Below are 8,332 nucleotides of genomic sequence, written 5' to 3'. Positions count from 1 at the left end.
TCTGTCCACGTTTCTTCCTTTCCTCCCCTAGTTGGTACTCCGCATCAGCCTAACTCAGTTGGAAGCTAGAGGGCAAGGGTCACGTGAATGGGGTCAACAGAGGAGTCACATGGGAAGGGTACACACTGGGTCAGACACACATATGGGCTATGAATGGGACATAATAACTGGGGCACCCACGAGAGAAGTCACATTAGGACAAGTGGGTCACGCAAGTGACATACAGAATTCACACATGTGGTCGTAGGGGCCCTGCAAGGGAGCCCCTGTTTACTCCATCCACCACCACATAAGCCACCACCAGGGACATCCCATCCCAGAGCTCTTAGATGTTGAGGTCAGAGATTTTGTTCTAGGAACCTGCTTTCTGCCTGACCTTTTAGCTGTCCCGGGTCCCTCAGTATGCCTGCCTGACACCCTGCCCTTAAAAACTATCCATGCACCAATGTCCCTTCTAAGGTCTGTCTGTATCCTCAAGGAGTACAACGCTCACTGATGTTCATAACTTTTTTGTTTGACAAGGTAATATAGTCATAATATATTCATCTATCCATAACATATTCATATATTCATATATTTAAAATCTAAACAATATATAATGAAATGCTTTGTTCCTATGTCTGCCCTCTTTTGCCTTATTCCTAATCAGTTGTTGGTTGATTTTCTAAAAACTATTGGTTTCTGTACGTTTAATTTTGTACCTATCTTACTGACTTCTCTTTTTGTTTCTAGTAATTTTTCAGCCCAATCCTTCAGGTTTTCCAGTTATGTGACTGAATCATCTGCAAACAGTGATCATTTTAGCTCCTTCTTTGCCATGTCCATAACCCGAATTTTCCTCTTTTGTCTAAGTGTCTGGCTTTTGTCTTTGATCCATGAAGTAATTTACAAGTGCTTTTACACTTCCTAATTTTAGCATGCTTTCCCTTGCTGGTTTCTAAATTACTGGTAATTGGGTCAGAGAAAGTGACCTGAATGATACCTGTTCTTTGGAGTTTGTGGAGATTTCCTTCACAGTCTAGAAGATGCTCACATTTATGTACAGTGCTCCATGCGGACTCAAGAACGCTGTTACGTAATTGCTGTGTGCCGAGTTCTACCTATGTGCATTTGACCAACTTCATTAATCTGTTATTTAAACCTTAATATCTTTAGCTGATGTTTTTGTCTTCATACTGAACCACTTACCTCTACTCTGTTAGTGATTATCCTACATTTTAATATACTTAATGGGTTTTCTGGTTCATAAATATCCCTCCTTTCAAAAAATACAATCACTTTAAAAGACTTTACTTCCAGAATATGTTGGCGCTCTGGCTTCCATGTTATTCTTATCCAGTACTGCAGTTCTGTTTTGCAAATACACACATTTGTGATTTTTTGTTTGTTTGTTTCTGTATGGTCAAGATTTGTTAGTTAACCCACATGTTTACCATTTCCTTTACTCACTGGGTCCTCCTTTTTTTTTTTTTTTTTTGTTACTATTTATTTATTTGACAGAGATCACAAGTAGGCAGAAAGGCAGGCAGAGAGAGAAGGGGAAGCAGGCTTCCCACTGAGCATAGAGTCCGATGCCGGGCTCGATCCCAGGACCCTGAGATCATGAACAGAGCCAAAGTCAGAGGCCCCAACCCACTGAACCACCCAGGTGCCCCTCACTGGGTCCTTCTTGCCTCTTAGACCGTCTGTCTGGGAGGGTTTTCCTTCTCCCTGAAGTATGCTTTCCAGAGAGTCCTTCAGAGAGATACTTGTGGTTCCATTTGTTTGAAAATATCTCTATTTTTTTTTTAAAGATTTTATTTTTAAGTAATCTCAACACCCGATGTGGGGCTCCAATTTACAACCCCAAGGTCAAGAGTTGCATGCTCTACCAACTGAGCCAGCCAGTTACCCAAAAATATCTCTATTTTTTTTTTTTTAAGATTACACGTATTTATTTGAGAGAGAGGGAGAGGGAGCACGAGCAGAGGGAAGGGCAGAGGGAGAAGGTGACTCCCCACGGAGTGGGAACAGACATGAGCCTCGATCTCGGGGCCCCCAGGATCATGACCTGAGCTGAAGGCAGATGCTCGACCGACTGAGCCATCCAGGCACTCAAAAATATCTCTGTTCTTGAAAGATAACTTCCCAAGCATATAATTCTAGGTTGGCAATTGTTTTCTTTTGGTGCTTTGGAATTAAAGATTTATTTATTTATTTATGTTGAGGGGAGAGAGGCAGAGGGAGAGAGAGAGAGAGAGAGAAAGACCCAAGTGGACACCGTGCTGAGTGCTAGACACCGTGCTGAGTGCTAGTCTGACATGGGACTCAGTCTCAGCACCCTGAGATCACAACCTGAGCTGAAGCCAAAATTCCCAGGCTTGACCAACTGGGCCACCCAGGCTACCTAGTGGTTTCAAATTAATAGTGTGCTTCTGGCTTTCATTGTTGCTGCTCAAAATTCATCTTCAGGGGCACCTGGGTGGCTCAGTGGGTTAAAGCCTCTGCCTTCGGCTCAGGTCATGATCTCACGGTCCTGGGATTGAGCCCTGCATCAGGGCTCTCTGCTCAGCAGGGAGCCTGCTTCCTCCTCTCTCTCACTGTCTGCCTCTCTGCCTACTTGTGATCTCTGTCTGCCAAATAAATAAATAAAATCTGTTTTTAAAAAATTCATCTTCAGTCCAACTCTAATTTTTTTGTAGGTAATTGGCTTTTTTTTTGTAAATCCCCTGGTTGTTTTAAAAATCTTTATTCTCTATATTGGGCAGTTTCCTCATGCTGTATACAGGTATGGGTGTCTCTTTCCTTATCATACTTAGGAGATAAAGTGCTTCTTGTGAGGGAGGCCTCACGTCTCCCCATTAATTCTAAAAAGTTTGTAGCTACTATTTCTCCAAATACTACCTCTCCCCTACGGTCTCTTTATTACCCTTGAAAATTTCATTTAGGCTGAGATTAGACATTTTCATTGTCTTCATCCCCCCCACCCCCCGCCATATTTTGTATCTCTTTGCCTTTTTATTTGCTTTTGCTGTAGCTCCTTTAATTCTACCTTTGTATTAGTTATCTATCGCTACATGGGAAATTAACCCCAAATATCTCACACAGTTATTGAGGGTCAGAAATTCAAGGTGTGTCTTAGGGCCTCATATGAAGTTCAAGCCAAAATGTTGGCTGGGCCTGCAGTCATCCAAGAGAGAAGCAGGAATCCACAGTTCTTTTCTGACTAAGTGTCCAAGTCACACACCATACTTATTCTTTCTCTGTTTGTTAGAGGAAGGTCATTAAGTTCAGCCCATACTAAAGGGAACAAGAACTAGGCATCACCTTTTGGAGGGAATGCCAAGATTCACAAACACATTTTGAACTGCCAAAAATTTTATTTCAGGGCGCCTGGGTGGCTCAGTGGGTTAAGCCGCTGCCTTCGGCTCAGGTCATGATCCTGGGGTCCTGGGATCGAGTCCTGCATCGGGCTCTCTGCTGAGTGGAGAGCCTGCTTTCCTCTCTCTCTCTCTCTCTCTCTCTGCCTGCCTCTCCGCCTACTTGTGATCTCTCTCTGTCAAATAAATAAATAAAATCTTTTAAAAAAATTTTTTATTTCATTAATTATTTTTTTCCACTCTGTCTAATCTGCTGGATAATATACCTCTGTGTTTCTAATATCAAATATTAAACTGTTCATTTCTAGAATTTTCTCTTTCATTATTTTAAAACATACCAAATCATTCTTACTGTCCCTTTTTCTGTTAATGTCTTTTTTTTTTTAAGTGTTTATTTATCTATTTAACAGAGAGAGAGATCACAAGTAGGCAGACAGGCAGACAGAGAGAGGTGGGAGAAGCAGGCCAATGTGGGGCTTGATCCCAGGACCCTGAGATCACGACGCAAGCCGAAGGTAGAGGCTTAACCCACTGAGCCACCCAGGCGCCTTCTGTTAATTTCTTAGCCCTCTTTTTAAGAGTGTATTTTGACTGGTCCTTTAAAACTAGAAGGCCTGTTTTGAGGGTGTATTTCTTTCAGAGAGAATGTACCCCAGCTCCTACCAGCATGCTCTGGGTCCTACTGACCTACGAAATTATAAAATAATTTTTTGACTTAGAGGTTTTGGGACTATGCAGTTAGAGTGAATTCTGTCCTGAAACCCAGGTTTCATATTAGATACTATGTACCCTCAAATCAGATTTAATTTATGTTAACATTTTGGAGGTGCTTCTTTAAAGAAAAAAAAATGAGACTCTGCCTCCATCCCTTCTTCTTCCTCATTCCCCAGAGGTAACCACTCTCCCAGAACTGGTGCAAAAAATTCCCATCCATATTTTAATATGGATTTATAGTAAATATGTAGCATTAATATATACAGTATGTGTTCAAATTTTTATGCAACTTGCTTTTTTCCCCCTAGACATTCCCCTACTGGTGGACAGGTAGCACTTTGTGGATCTGGGGGAGGGGGGTTGGTAATTATTAGCAAACGATATTGAGGGGAGTATCCTGGAATTAAGGCTGTGGTTAAATTCACAGAGATTCTGCAAGTGGTGTTAACAATCCAGGTGAGAGGGAACATTGGAGGGGGAGAGAAAAAAAAGATGGTCAGGGCGAGCAAGAAGACACCTGCAGAAAGCACCCAGTCCTTCTTGGGACAGAGGGACCCCTGCCTGGACGAGAGACCCTTCTGGTGGCGCATTCAACCTTTCAGCAGGTGGTGTTCCGAGGGGCCCAAGTGCGTTGGGGGAGGGGAGCAGGGAGAAGAGTGAGGGCCGGTAGCCCCAAGGCGGGAAGGCGGGGTGGCGTGGGCAGGGCGGCAATCAGAGCGCAGCGTGGAGAACGGTGTCACTCTGTGCTGGCCGCGACGCCTCCTACCGGTCGCCAGAAGCAACGTCTGCCTCTCGCAGTCGCCTGCGTAAACCCCGGACTCGCGATGCAAGGCAAAAAGAGCGGGGTTTTTTGCCGGCTGCAAGTACAACAACGGTTGCCTGAGGCCAAATGTTTCCCACGACGGCTTCTCCCAGCCCCCCTTGCTGCGGGGGAGGAAAAAAGGACCCATGACCCCGACGTGACTTGAACACGCAACCTTCTGATCTGGAGTCAGACGCGCTACCATTGCGCCACGAGGTCACAGCGAGTGGATGACTCCGCGTCGCTCAAGACCTCGCTGCGCCGGCACGGTCCCGCGGCTCGAGGCACCTAAGCTGAGAGGCGCGGTCCCTCCCCCATCCCCCGCCCCGCCCGGCGCTGGGGTCACACCGAAGGGGAGGGGCGCGAGCAGCTCCGCTCCATGGCTTCCGGGAAGCTCGCGCGCTGGGGCCGCGGAGCCAGAGTGCCGCGCCGCCGCCCAGCCCAGCCCTCCCCGCCCCGCCCCGCCCCTCCGGAGCCCGGGTGACGGCGGGGCCGGACTAGCCCAGCCCGCCGTCCGCTCCGCACACGGGAGCTGCAGCCGCCCCGGCGCGGGGCAGGAGAGATCGCGGGGCGGGTCGGGCGCCCCCCCCTCCCCCGCCCCGAGCCGGTACCGGGGGCCCTCGTTGCCCAGGCTGGGAAGACGCCGCTCTTTCATTCTCTGCAAAGCGTAAAAGGAAACCTTTTCTTTGACGAGGGTCACCGCAATATCTGGAAGACAGAGTCCTTGAAAACCCCACCCGGCGGAGGTCGCCTGCTCATACATGATCGTGCGCGATGTTTATTTTTGCAGTTTTACGGGCCGGGTCTAATCCCAAGTAAGAGTTTTGATCTTTGAATTGAGGGATGGCACCCATAGGGAAAAGGACCCTTACACGTCCACGAAGTATAAAACCGCGTGTGTCCGGCACCCAGATCAAGAAAGTGAACATTACCACACACACCCCCTCCTTTCTGGTGGCTTCCAATTCGTTTTTGAGATGCGGTCGTATTGGACACAATACCTCTCTTGTCATAATACTGTGCACATAATTTAGTTAATATTTTTTCCTAGCATGATTTTAAGCGGCTCATTGTCCACCTCGTGGGAGTCTGAAGTCCCTCCTTTTGGACAGTACTTTTTCCTTTTTATTAAATAAGAAAAGATTATTAAATAAATGAGTAAATAAGCTCTTGAATTTTTTTTTATTTTTTTTACGCCATTAATACTATAGAGCACTATCCTGGTCTAAGAACGTGAAGCAACAATTACTTTTTTTTTTTTTTTAAAGATTTTATTTATTTATTTGACAGAGAGAAATCACAAGTAGGCAGAGAGGCAGGCAGAGAGAGAGGGGGAAGCAGGCTCCCCGCTGAGCAGAGAGCCCGACGCGGGACTGGATCCCAGGACTCTGAGATCATGACCTGAGCCGAAGGCAGCAGCTTAACCCACTGAGCCACCCAGGCGCCCCAGCAACAATTACTTTAATAAACAAAATTCCCCACAAGGGCCTGATGTTCTTCGGGGAAGGAATGATCCAGAATGGGCCTCACTCTTTACAGGAGGGAAAGAGTGAGTGTGTCAGGCTCTCAGTGAAGCCGGTGTGGGGTGAAGGGCTCTCTCACCATTCTGATTACTTGGGGACACCTAAGGCCACCAGAGCTTCTATGAATTTTGGGTAGGAGTCTTGTCAAATTTTGTGTTTATGGCCAAGTGTGAGAATAGCTTTGGGGTTAACTGTGAGTCCTGAGACAGCTGCTGGAAGACTGTCAGAGAAGCAGAGACCAGAAGATTCTATCCCTGTCTTCAGCGGGGGTGGGGGGGTGGGTGTCAACTAGCCCAAGATTACTGATTGCCTCTACAAGTATCCAGACAAGAGTCCCTTACTTACTGCTCTTGATGGCCCAGAGGTGAATTGGACCCGGATTAGGGGAAGGTGTGGCGAGGTAGGGAGTGACAGAAATGTTTCTCAGAGATCTAAGAAGTAACTGAAATGCCAGACTCGGAGGTTGGGATTCTTTCTGGGTGATGATGAACTTCCTTCCCTGCTCCCTTTTGAGGACCTCCTGCACTGGCCATATAGCAAAGTCACTGTGAAGAACAGCCAGTGCCTTTCCCACAGAGGTCAAGAGTGCAGAATCTACTGGAAGGGATGCTTCACACCCAAGGAAAGACCAGAGACACTCTTGAAAGCCCTGCTCAGATTTTTAGATATACCTGTCATGTCCTGGCCCTTCTCCCCAGATGTGGAACCAAAAGCTAGTTTTTATTTTAAACTACAGTGTAGTAATATCATCAGGTGAAGGGATTAAAGAGATTTGTGCAGGTAGGGTTATAGGGTCCTTTTTATTTTTTTATTTTTTTTTAAAGATTTTATTTATTTATTTGACAGAGAGATCACAAGTAGGCAGAAAGGCAGGCAGAGAGAGAGAGGAGGAAGCAGGCTTCCTACCCAGCAGAGAGCCCGATGCCGGACTCGATCCCAGGACCCCGAGATCATGACCTGAGCCGAAGGCAGCGGCCTAACCCACTGAGCCACCCAGGCGCCCCTATAGGGTCCTTTTTAAAAGTAAGATTTGGGCACCTGGGTGGCTTAGTCAGTTAAGCATCTGCTTCTGCTCAGTTCATGATCCCAGAGTCCTGGGATGGAGGCCCACCACCGACCAAACTTACAGGCTCCCTGATCAGTGGGGAGTCTGATTCTCTCCCTGGCTTGTGCTCTCTCTTGCTCACTCTCGCTCAAACAAATACATAAAATTTGAAAATAAATAAAAATAAGACTTGCTTGCCAGGGCCTTACCAAAGTGAAGGGAAGGAGGCAGTCATGCCCATGGGCACAGCTAACGCCTCTTATTTAGAATTTTGACACTTTATTCATCTTGGATTTTGGCATTAATTTTTTTAAAACACTATATATGTTATGCCCCAATAATGGGTCCATGATTAAAGGAGCGAGACTGATAAAAAGCGAAGGTCAAGCAAAGCTTTATTTCGCGCCAAGCATCAAGAATCTAATCAAACGTTCAGGAACGCACCTCTTCCAACAGAGGGCGACCCTTCTCTGTTTCACAGGCTAGCTTTTAAGGGCAAAGGCCATGCGGTCGGGCCTGGCCACGCACAGGTGACCAATGAGATTGTAACACACACAGGAAACTCCACAGTGATGCTAGGTGAATTACAATTTACCCTAGTAGACGTTTGAACCAGCCTATCACACCTTGATTGGGATTGGCGCCAGAAATGGCTCCCAAAGGGCGGGGCCCATACTCCTTGGTAACCAGGGAGACAATATGCATGCCCCCCACTGATCGGTTGGCTCCACCTGGCCTGACCCACCTTTGTATCTGGGCTTTGTTACCTATAAATCCCCTGGGGAAAGGGGAGCAGGGACAGTTTCTAAATAGGTCCTTATGTATATGAGTGTGTGTGTGTGTGTGTGTGTGTGTGTGTGTGTATCTATCTGATGAGGGAGCACGGGGC

At 46.7% G+C, this 8,332-nt stretch overlaps 1 non-coding gene across 1 annotated transcript; it reads right to left on the bottom strand.

Annotated features, from left to right (window-relative positions):
* Positions 1–5,022: 5,022 nt before the first annotated feature.
* Positions 5,023–5,094, bottom strand: TRNAW-CCA. The gene has a single exon. It is a non-coding gene; the product is annotated as a tRNA-Trp (tRNA).
* Positions 5,095–8,332: the final 3,238 nt, after the last annotated feature.

Source organism: Neovison vison, chromosome 5 (genome assembly GCF_020171115.1).
Source record: "Neovison vison isolate M4711 chromosome 5, ASM_NN_V1, whole genome shotgun sequence".
Lineage (NCBI taxonomy): Eukaryota > Metazoa > Chordata > Mammalia > Carnivora > Mustelidae > Neogale > Neogale vison.
The sequence above is the reverse complement of the archived record's forward strand: the minus strand, read 5'-3'. Positions and strand labels throughout refer to the sequence as shown.